Here is a 12,334-nt window from a genome sequence, read left to right as displayed (position 1 = left end):
CAGGTCTTCTTCATTCATCTCTTGTCCTCATGAATTTACATCTATATGGTGATGAGTCATAAATACCAATTACCTCTCATCCCTTAATGTTAGTAAATTTAGGTCATAGTGATTAACTCTGATATTATTGCTAGTTAATATATCCTATATTCACCTCATTCCCATCTGCTTATTTTAGTACCTTGACACACCCTTTAAGACACTTGTTATTAAGTGATTAAAGTGAAGGCAGAATCATTAATCCAAAAACGCTGCAACATCACTAATTTTACCCTCAGTGTCCCCAATAAAGAAATCAAAATATTACCCCTATTGCAGTTACTGATCCATTCCGCTATCTGAAAGCAGTAGTTATGAGTTTTGAGCAACAAAAATGTTTCACAAAACTCATAACTAAATTGTTACAAAGTACACTGACACCCATAAACTACCTATTAACCCCTATTACGCCGCCCTCCCGCATCGCAAACACTATTTAAAACTTATTAACCCCTAATCTGCCACTCCCAACATCAACGCCACTATATTAAAGTTATTAACCGATTTTCCCCCGCACACCAACATCGCCAACACTATAATAAAGCTATTAACCCCTATTCCGCCGCTCCCTGACATCGCCACCACTAAATAAAGTTATTAACCCCTAAACCTCTGGCCTCCCACATCAATGCCTATTCAAATCAGCCAATAGAATTTTAGTAGTTCTCATCCTATTGGCTGATTTGAACAGCCAAGAGGATTTCAGTAGCTCTCATCCTATTGGCTGATTTGAATTTTTAAAAATCAAATCAGCCAATAGGAATGCAAGGGACACCATTTTGAAAAGGCTCCCTTGCATTGAAGATGACCGTATGAGGAGGACGCTCCGCTCCGGATGTCTTCAAGGATGGGCCCGCTCCACACCACCAGGATGAAGATAGAAAATGCAGCCGGGATGAAGATAGAAGACGCTGTCTGGATGAAGACCTCGCCGCCTAGATGAAGACTAGATGTCCAGACTTCATAAACTGTAAAAGGATCGTCGCGGGTTAGTGTTAGTTTTTTTTTTAGTTTTTTTAAGATTAGGGTTTGGACCTTTTCAGGGCAATGGCTAGCTTAGGTTTTTGATAGAGGTAGGTTTTTTATTTTGCGGGGTTGGTTGGGTGGTGGGTTGTACTGTTGGGGGGTCTTTGTATTTTTTACAGGTAAAAGAGATGATTTCTTTAGGGCAATGCCTAAATGGTAGTTTATTGTAGGCTAGAGTTTTTTCTTTTAATTGTTTTTTTTATTTATTTTTTTTTAATAGGGCTATTAGATTAGATGTAATTGTTTTTATTTTGGATAATTTTGTTTGTTATTTTTTGTAATTTAGTGTTTGTTAATTTTTGTAATTTAGTATTTTTTATTTTTTGTAATTTTAGACAAACTTTTTTAGTAGTGTTAGGTTTTTTTTTTTAATGTGTAATTTAGTTTATTTAATTGGTCGTTATTTTAACTTTAGTATAATAGTTATGTTAGGTTAATTGTTAGTTTAAACTTAGTTTTTTTTTAAATTTCACAGGTAAGTTTTTATTTATTTTAAGATAGGGATATTATAATTTTAATATAAAGTTAGGGGGTTGTTAGGTTTAGGGGTTAATAGTTTAATTTAGTTTTTTGCAATGTGGGGGGCTGGCGGTTTAGGGGTTAATAGGTTTATTTAGTGGCGGTGATGTGGGAGGCCAGAGGTTTAGGGGTTAATAACATTATTATAGTAACGGCGATGTCGGGGAGCAGCGGAATAGGGGTTAATAACTTTAATTAATGGCAGCGATGTCGGGAGCGGTAGATTAGGGGTTAATAACTTTATTTCAGTGTCGCGATCTCGGGGCGACAGATTAGGGGTGTTTAGACATGGGGGTTTATGTTAGAGTGTTAGGTTTAAATGTAACTTTTTTTCCCCATAGACATCAATCGGGTTGTGTTACGGCGATCGCCATTCCGCGCTTCAGGTGCTTTCTAACACGCTCTCCCCATTGATGTCTATGGGGAAAGTGTGCACGAGCACGTATTCTCAGCCTTTGGATTTTGTGCAGTATGGAGCCTATCGCCACCATATTGCATGCACAAGGCGTCTTTTTAGAAACTTGTAATGGCAGCGCGATGTATGGTGAAATAACGCAACTTTTGTTGCGTTCGTTTCGCACCCTCTATAGCGCAAAACTTGTAATCTAGGCGATTCACAGCTATTTAAACAAATATGTGGACTAATTTTATAAGGTGGAACTGTCTGTTTATTGTTTCTTAGTTTACAAGTGTCCCTTCTCCTCTCAGAAGATAAAGGTGGGCTCCATGTACGAAGCAGCAAGCTGTTTCCCATAATTTAAGAAGCAGCGTTCATTAGACCACTGCTTCTTACACTCTCAGCCACCTTGCTCGCTCTCGGTGATTGACAGACCCTTCAGTCGCGTGATTGGATGAGCGACTGATGGGGCAGGCATTACATACCCTCATGAGTGTATAATGATACATATAGTGCCAGTGGATGAATAGATCGGCTGCCCATATGTAGCAAAGTGGGGCGGACAGCTTTGCAATTTGAGAAGCTGCCCGCCTGTTAGTACATTTGGCCCACAGTCTATTACATTCTCCCCCAACATGTAATCCATCTCCCTAACATGTTATTCCCCAAACACGTCATCCTTCTCCCTAACATGTAATTCCCGAAACAATTCATCCTTCTCCCTAACATGTTATTCCCCAAGCAAGTCATCCTTCTCCTTAACATGTTATTCCCCAAGCAAGTCATCCTTCTCCCTAAAATGTTATACCCAAAACAAATCATGCTTCTCCCTAAAATGTTATTCCACAAACAAGTCATCCTTCTCCCTAACATGTTATTCTCCAAACAAGTCATCCATCTCCCTAACATGTTATTCCCCAAACAAATCATCCTTCTCCCTAACATGTTATTCCCCAAACAAGTCATCCTTCTCCCTAACATGTTATTCCCCAAACAAGTAATCCTTCTCCCTAACATGTTATTTTCCAAACAAGTCATCCTTCTCCCTAACATGTTATTCCCCAAACAAGTCATCCTTCTCCCTAACATGTTATTCTCCAAAGAAGTAATCCTTCTTCCTAACATGTTATTCTCCAAACAAGTCATCCGTCTCCCTAACATGTTATTCCCCAAACAAGTCATCCTTCTCCCTAACATGTTATTCCTCAAACAAGTCATCCTTCTCCCTAACATGTTATTTCCCAAACAATTCATCCTTCTCCCTAACATGTTATTTTCCAAACAAGTCATCCTTCTCCCTAACATGTTATTCCCCAAACAAGTCATCCTTCTCCCTAACATGTTATTCCCCAAACAAGTCATCCTTCTCTCTAACATGTTATTCTCCAAAGAAGTAATCCTTCTCCCTAACATGTTATTCCCCAAACACGTCATCCTTCTCTCTAACATGTTATTCTCCAAAGAAGTCATCCTTCTCCCTAATATGTTATTCTCCAAAAAAGTCATCCTTCTCCCTAACATGTTATTCTCCAAACATGTCATCCTTCTCCCTAATATGTTATTCTCCAAACAAGTCATCCTTCTCCCTAACATGTTATTCCCCAAACATGTCATCCTTCTCTATAACATGTTATTCTCCAAACAAGTCATCCTTCTCTCTAACATGTTATTCTCCAAACAAGTCATCCTTCTCTCTAACATGTTATTCTCCAAACAAGTCATCCTTCTCCCTAACATGTTATTCTCCAAACAAGTCATCCTTCTCCCTAACATGTTATTCCCCAAACAAGTCATCCTTCTCCCTAACATGTTATTTCCCAAACAAGTCATCCTTCTCCCTAATATGTTATTCCCCAAACAAGTCATCCTTCTCCCTAACATGTTATTCTCCAAACAAGTCATCCTTCTCTCTAACATGTTATTCTCCAAAGAAGTCATCCTTCTCCCTAATATGTTATTCTCCAAAAAAGTCATCCTTCTCCCTAACATGTTATTCTCCAAACATGTCATCCTTCTCCCTAATATGTTATTCTCCAAACAAGTCATCCTTCTCCCTAACATGTTATTCCCCAAACATGTCATCCTTCTCTATAACATGTTATTCTCCAAACAAGTCATCCTTCTCTCTAACATGTTACTCTCCAAACAAGTCATCCTTCTCCCTAACATGTTATTCTCCAAACAAGTCATCCTTCTCCCTAACATGTTATTCCCCAAACAAGTCATCCTTCTCCCTAACATGTTATTCCCCAAACAAGTCATCCTTCTCCCTAATATGTTATTCCCCAAACAAGTCATCCTTCTCCCTAACATGTTATTCCCCAAACATGTAATCTTTCTCTCTAACATGTTATTCTCCAAACAAGTCATCCTTCTCCCTAACATGTTATTCCCCAAACAAGTCATCCTTCTCCCTAACATGTTATTACCCAAACAAGTCAACTGTCTCCCTAACATGTTATTCTCCAAACAAGTCATCCTTCTCCTTAACATGTTATTCTCCAAACAAGTCATCCTTCTCCCTAACATGTTTTTCCCCAAACAAGTCATCCTTCTCCCTAAAATGTTATTCCCCAAACATGTCATCCTTCTCCCTAACATGTTATTCCCCAAACAAGTCATAATTCTCCCTAACATGTTATTCCCCAAACAAGTCATCCTTCTCTCTAACATGTTATTCTCCAAACAAGTCATCCTTCTCCCTAACATGTTATTCCCCAAACAAGTCATCCTTCTCCCTAACATGTTATTCCCCAAACAAGTCATCCTTCTCCCTAATATGTTATTCCCCAAACAAGTCATCCTTCTCCCTAACATGTTATTCTCCAAACAAGTCATCCTTCTCTCTAACATGTTATTCTCCAAAGAAGTCATCCTTCTCCCTAATATGTTATTCTCCAAAAAAGTCATCCTTCTCCCTAACATGTTATTCTCCAAACATGTCATCCTTCTCCCTAATATGTTATTCTCCAGACAAGTCATCCTTCTCCCTAACATGTTATTCCCCAAACATGTCATCCTTCTCTATAACATGTTATTCTCCAAACAAGTCATCCTTCTCTCTAACATGTTATTCTCCAAACAAGTCATCCTTCTCTCTAACATGTTATTCTCCAAACAAGTCATCCTTCTCCCTAACATGTTATTCTCCAAACAAGTCATCCTTCTCCCTAACATGTTATTCCCCAAACAAGTCATCCTTCTCCCTAACATGTTATTCCCCAAACAAGTCATCCTTCTCCCTAATATGTTATTCCCCAAACAAGTCATCCTTCTCCCTAACATGTTATTCCCCAAACATGTAATCTTTCTCTCTAACATGTTATTCTCCAAACAAGTCATAATTCTCCCTAACATGTTATTCTCCAAACAAGTCATCCTTCTCCCTAACATGTTATTCCCCAAACAAGTCACCTTCTCCCTAACATGTTATTACCCAAACAAGTCAACTGTCTCCCTAACATGTTATTCTCCAAACAAGTCATCCTTCTCCCTAACATGTTATTCTCCAAACAAGTCATCCTTCTCCCTAACATTTTATTCTCCAAACAAGTTATCCTTCTCCCTAACATGTTTTTACCCAAACAAGTCATCCTTCTCCCTAAAATGTTATTCCCCAAACATGTCATCCTTCTCCCTAACATGTTATTCCCCAAACAAGTCATAATTCTCCCTAACATGTTATTCCCCAAACAAGTGATCCTTCTCTCTAACATGTTATTCTCCAAACAAGTCATCCTTCTCCCTAACATGTTATTCCCCAAACAAGTCATCCTTCTCCCTAACATGTTATTCCCCAAACAAGTCAACTGTCTCCCTAACATGTTATTCCCCAAACATGTCATCCTTCTCCCTAACATGTTATTCCCCAAACAAGTCATCTTTCTCCCTAACATGTTATTCTCCAAACATGTCATCCTTCTCCCTAACATGTTATTCCCCAAACAAGTCATCCTTCTCCCTAACATGTAATTCCCCAAACACGTCATCCTTCTCCCTAACATGTAATTCCCCAAACAAGTCATCCTTCTCCCTAACATGTTATTCTCCAAACGAGTCATCCTTCTCCCTAACATTTTATTCCCCAAACACGTCATTCTTCTCCCTAACATGTAATTGCCCAAACAATTCATCCTTCTCCCTAACATGGTATTCCCTAAACAAGTCATCCTTCTCAATAACATGTTATTCCCTAAACAAGTCATCCTTTTCAATAACATTTTATTCCCCAAACAATTCATCCTTCTCCCTAACATGTTATTCCCCAAACCAAATCATCCTTCTCCCTAATGTGTTATTCCCCAAACAAGTCATCCTTCTCCCTAACATGTTATTCTCCAAACAAGTCTTCCTTCTCCCTAACATGTTATTCCCCAAACAAGTCATCCTTCTCCCTAACATGTTATTCCCCAAACAAGTCATCCTTCTCTCTAACATGTTATTCCCCAAACAAGTCATCCTTCTCCCTAATATGTTATTCCCCAAACAAGTCATCCTTCTCAATAACATGTTATTCTCCAAACAAGTCATCCTTCTCCCTAACATGTTAATCTCCAAACAAGTCATCCTTCTCCCTAACATGTTATTCCCCAAACAAGTCATCCTTCTCCCTAACATGTTATTCCCCAAACAATTCATCCTTCTCCCTAAAATGTTATTCCCCAAACAAGTCATCCTTCTCCCTAATATGTTATTCCCCAAACAAGTCATCCTTCTCCCTAACATGTTATTCTCCAAACAAGTCATCCTTCTCTCTAACATGTTATTCCCCAAACAAGTCATCCTTCTCCCTAACATGTTATTCCCCAAACAATTCATCCTTCTCCTTAACATGTTATTCCCCAAACAAGTCATCCATCTCCCTAATATGTTATTCACCAAACAAGTCATCCTTCTCCCTAACATGTTATTCCCCAAACATGTAATCTTTCTCTCTAACATGTTATTCCCCAAACAAGTCATCCTTCTCCCTAACATGTTATTCTCCAAACAAGTCATCCTTCTCCCTAACATGTTATTCCCCAAACAAGTCATCCTTCTCCCTAAAATGTTATTCCCCAAACACGTCATCCTTCTCCCTAATATGTTATTCCCCAAACAAGTCATAATTCTCCCTAACATGTTATTCCCCAAACAAGTCATCCTTCTCTCTAACATGTTATTCCCCAAACAAGTCATCCTTCTCCCTAATATGTTATTCCCCAAATAAGTCATCCTTCTCCTTAACATGTTATTCCCCAAACAAGTCATCCATCTCCCTAATATGTTATTCACCAAACAAGTCATCCTTCTCCCTAACATGTTATTCCCCAAACATGTAATCTTTCTCTCTAACATGTTATTCCCCAAACAAGTCATCCTTCTCCCTAACATGTTATTCTCCAAACAAGTCATCCTTCTCCCTAACATGTTATTCCCCAAACAAGTCATCCTTCTCCCTAAAATGTTATTCCCTAAACAATTCATCCTTCTCCCTAACATGTTATTCCCCAAACAAGTCATCCTTCTCCCTAATATGTTATTCCCCAAACAAGTCATAATTCTCCCTAACATGTTATTCCCCAAACAAGTCATCCTTCTCCCTAAAATGTTATTCCCCAAACACGTCATCCTTCTCCCTAATATGTTATTCCCCAAACAAGTCATAATTCTCCCTAACATGTTATTCCCCAAACAGGTCATCCTTCTCTCTAACATGTTATTCTCCAAACATGTCATCCTTCTCGCTAACATGTTATTCCCCAAACAAGTCAACTGTCTCCCTAACATGTTATTCCCCAAACAAGTCATCCTTCTCCCTAACATGTTATTCCCCAAACAAGTCATCTTTCTCCCTAACATGTTATTCTCCAAACATGTCATCCTTCTCTCTAACATGTTATTCCCCAAACACGTCATCCTTCTCCCTAATATGTAATTCCCCAAACAAGTCATCCTTCTCCCTAACATGCTATTCTCCAAACAAGTCATCCTTCTCCCTAACATGTTATTCTCCAAACAAGTCATCCTTCTACCTAACATTTTATTCCCCAAACAATTCATCCTTCTCCCTAACATGTTATTCTCCATATCAAGTCATCCTTCTCCCTAACATGTTATTCCCTAAACAAGTCATCCTTCTCAATAACATGTTATTCCCTAAACAAGTCATCCTTCTCAATAACATGTTATTCCCCAAACAATTCATCCTTCTCCCTAACATGTTATTCCCAAAACAATCCATCCTTCTCCCTAACATGTTATTCCCCAAACAAGCCATCCTTCTCACTAATATGTTATTCCCCAAACAAGTCATCCTTCTCCCTAACATGTTATTCTCCAAACAAGTCATCCTTCTCCCTAATATGTTACTCCCCAAACAAGTCATCCTTCTCCCTAATATGTTATTCCCCAAACAACATGGTAACAATGACAATTGTAATGATAGTGTTCACCCTAATGAAACAGATAGTGCTGTTTTTTTAGAACAGCAACAGAGGCCACAATCGTGGTCACAGAGTAAAATAACCAACTATCTAGAACCAATCACTACACAAACTCAACCACAAAAAGGAAAACAACCTTACATAGACAGAGGTGCAGAGGGCGTGGGCCCACCATAAAAAAAACAAGATTACAAAGATTAAGAAAGGGCATCTATAATTTATCATCCCATAATCTAACAGATGATTAGATTAGAGTATTGGGAAAAGTATTATCCTTTAGCCCTTCTAATTCACATAACACTTTTGACTTGTTTGTTGACTTGAACAGATACACACAGAAGCTCACTATGCAAAAATATTTTGCCGAGAAGAGATTAAAAGAACCCAATGCTTTACCTATACTCACAGACACAATGGAAACCAGAATCACTTCTGGTTTTCCAATATATGAACCGGATACACTTTTGGAACAATTGAGCGAGGGTTATATTCAAACAAATTAAACAAATAAAAGTCCAATTTTAACCCACAGATCTCAAACAACACCTATATAGAGATTTTTAAGGAGTTGGTCCTGGAAGAGTTAGAGCAACTCCCGAAAAATATCTCTAATCAGAATTTATTTCCTAATGAGATAAAAGCCTTATAAACCCTAAAAAATAACACAGAATTGATAATCCGCCTTTCCGAGAAAGGGGGCGGTATAGTCCTGCAGAATTATAGTGACTATATAAAAGAAGCGACTAGAATCCTGGAAGACAACTCTTATTATTCTCTTCTTAAAGAAGATCCAACACCAAAATATTTACAAACTTTAACAGGTTTAATTAATTTTGCTCATCAAGAGGGTATAGTATCTAAGAGAGAAAGAGAATTTTTAATTCCCAGGGAGCCTGCCTGTGCCTTCTATTACCATCTGCCCAAAATTCATAAGGATACGGTTAATCCTCCGGGCAGACTGATAATAACGGGCATAGGCAGTCTCACTGAGAACGTTTCTGCATATATCGATTTTTTCCTTCAAAAGTATGTCATTAATCTTGACTCATACATTAGAGATTCATCGGACCTGCTAGAGAAACTTATACATATCCCCATCACGGGTGACCAATTATGGATCACTTGTGATGTAGAGGCACTTTATTCAAACATTCCTCATAACCAGGGTGTAAACGCAATTTCAACCTTTTTAGAAGAAGATATGTATATTCCACCACTACAAAAACAATTCATTTTACAATTAATATTATTTGTTTTACAGCACAATTATTTTTTATTTCAAGATAAATATTTTTTGCAGATCAAGGGAACTGCCATGGGGACCAGGTTCGCCCCTAGTTTTGCAAATTTGTACATGGGAAGTTTTGAGAACCAATATATCTGTCAATCAGAATATGGGGCGAACCTGGTGTTCTATGGCAGATTCATAGACGATCTTATATTTTTGTGGAATGGTACCAAAGAAAAGGCATTAGAATTTGTAAACCATCTTAATACAAATGATAGAGGACTTAGATTCACCAGTTGCATTCATCCAGATAGCGTAGTCTTTTTAGATTTATGTCTGCGTTTTAATGGACATGGAGGAATAGATAGCTCCACTCACTTTAAAGCTGTGGATAGCAACAGCTACCTAGACTTCTCCAGTAACCATCATTATCCCTGGAAAAAGAATGTCCTATATGGGCAATTTAAGAGAATAAGGAGAAATTGTAACTTACTATCAGACTATGATGAACAGAGCCTTATTCTCAAAGAGAGATTCAAGGAAAAACACTATCCAGTGGACTTAATTGAATCTAGTTATCAAAGAGCCAGAAATGAAAGAAGAGAAAATTATTTTGTCCAGACTAAAAATAATAAACAAATGAGATCAGGAACTGAGAAACCACTAGAGATAAGATTTATTACACAATATAATTGTAATTATAAACATATCAACCAAATTTTTCAAAAACATTGGAAAATTCTAAAGAGAGATCCAATTCTTAATGATTTAATCGGTGATAGTCCATCTATGGTTTATAGAAAGGCCCCTAACCTAAAAAATATTTTGGCACCGAGCAAGATTGTTAAACACAAAGCAAATAAAATATGTAGCATTACCAATAAACCAAATAAGAGTCAAAATAAAAACTGTTCAACAAAGGATAGGGGAGTCTACAAGTGCAGAATTTCACAATGCAAACTGTGTGCTCATATAGGTCATGGCACACTCTTTTTTCATTCTCATGTTGACAAAAAAACTTAAAAAATTAAGAGTATGATGACCTGTGCCTCACACTACGTAATATATTTAATATTTTGCGAGTGTGGGGTCCAATATATTGGTCGCACCATCAGACGCCTGAGTCATCGCTGGTCTGAACATTATTGTAGCATCCTTAAAAATAAGAAATCACATAGTGTTATCAAACACTGTCATAAAAAGCATAAAGGGAACCCCAACTGCTATACAATTATACCCATAGAGGAAATTCAACCATCCAATCTGTACAGTAGATTCTTGAGGCTTAGGCAGAGAGAGACATACTGGATCCACAAATTAAAGACTATGCATCCATTAGGTCTTAATCTTAATGTGGATCTGGCAGCATTTTAGATGAATTCTAGATGAATACTAGGTTTGACCAGCATATAATAGTCTCTCTCTGCATGCTCCTTTTGAATACCACTATTTAGTGAGAATGGGGTAAAATCACCTGTGGGGCCTCAGGCTCCATAATACGAGACCCTTAGTAATAAATAACCTATATATATATATGTATATATATATATATATATATATATATATATATATATATTGAGTCTTCCTAGTTAGGAGATTAATAATAACAAAAAGAATAGTACAAGTACTCATTATATAATTCTAGCAAGACAGATGCTCGATAAGGAGTAATAAAAACAAAAATAAAAAAACCTAAAAAATCAACACATAAAAATAAAAATAGCGGCTAGATTTAGAGTTCTGCGGCCAAAGGGGTGCGTTGGCTACGCGTGCTTTTTTCCCCCCGCACCTTTTAAATACCGCTGGTATTTAGAGTTCACAGAATGGCTGCGTTAGGCTCCAAAAAAGGGAGCGTAGAGCATATTTACCGCCACTGCAACTCTAAATACCATTGCAGTGGCGGTATTGCTTACGGACGCGGCCAGCTTTAAAAACGTGCTCATGCACGATTCCCCCATAGAAAACAATGGGGCAGTTTGAGCTGAAAAAAAACCTAACACCTGCAAAAAAGCAGCGTTCAGCTCCTAACGCAGCCCCATTGTTTACTATGGGGAAACACTTCCTATGTCTGCACCTAACACCCTAACATGTACCCCGAGTCTAAACACCCCTAACCTTACACTTATTAATCCCTAATCTGCTGCCCCCGCTATCGCTGACACCTGCATATTTTTTTAACCCCTAATCTGCCGCTCCGTATACCGCCGCAACCTACATTATACCTATGTACCCCTAATCTGCTGCCCCTAACACCGCCGACCCCTATATTATATTTATTAACCCCTAATCTGCCCCCCAAAATGTCGCCGCCAGCTACCTACAATAATTAACCCCTAATCTGCCGATCGGATCTCGCCGCTAGTTTAATAAATGGATTAACCCCTAAAGCTAAGTCTAACCCTAACACTAACACCCCCCTAAGTTAAATATAATTTAAATCTAACGAAATAAATTAACTCTTATTATATAAATTATTCCTATTTAAAGCTAAATACTTACCTGTAAAATAAACCCTAATATAGCTACAATATAAATTATAATTATATTGTAGCTATTTTAGGATTAATATTTATTTTACAGGCAACTTTGTAATTATTTTAAACAGGTACTGTCAGCCGTTTAGGAATCAGTCCGGGATGCTACCCAACTGCTAGCGTGAATAGAAAGCACACGCTAGCACACTGAGAAATAACCAGGACG

The 12,334-nt window shown here is 37.9% G+C and overlaps 1 protein-coding gene across 5 annotated transcripts in view; it reads right to left on the bottom strand.

Annotated features, from left to right (window-relative positions):
• LOC128640291 (extracellular matrix-binding protein ebh) overlaps positions 1 to 12,334 on the bottom strand; it is a 125,010-nt gene that overhangs the window by 52,743 nt on the left and 59,933 nt on the right. The window lies entirely within an intron of this gene.

This window comes from Bombina bombina, chromosome 9, assembly GCF_027579735.1.
Source record: "Bombina bombina isolate aBomBom1 chromosome 9, aBomBom1.pri, whole genome shotgun sequence".
In the NCBI taxonomy this organism is placed as follows: domain Eukaryota; kingdom Metazoa; phylum Chordata; class Amphibia; order Anura; family Bombinatoridae; genus Bombina; species Bombina bombina.
Note: the sequence above shows the minus strand (reverse complement) of the source record. Positions and strands in the feature narration are given on the sequence as shown.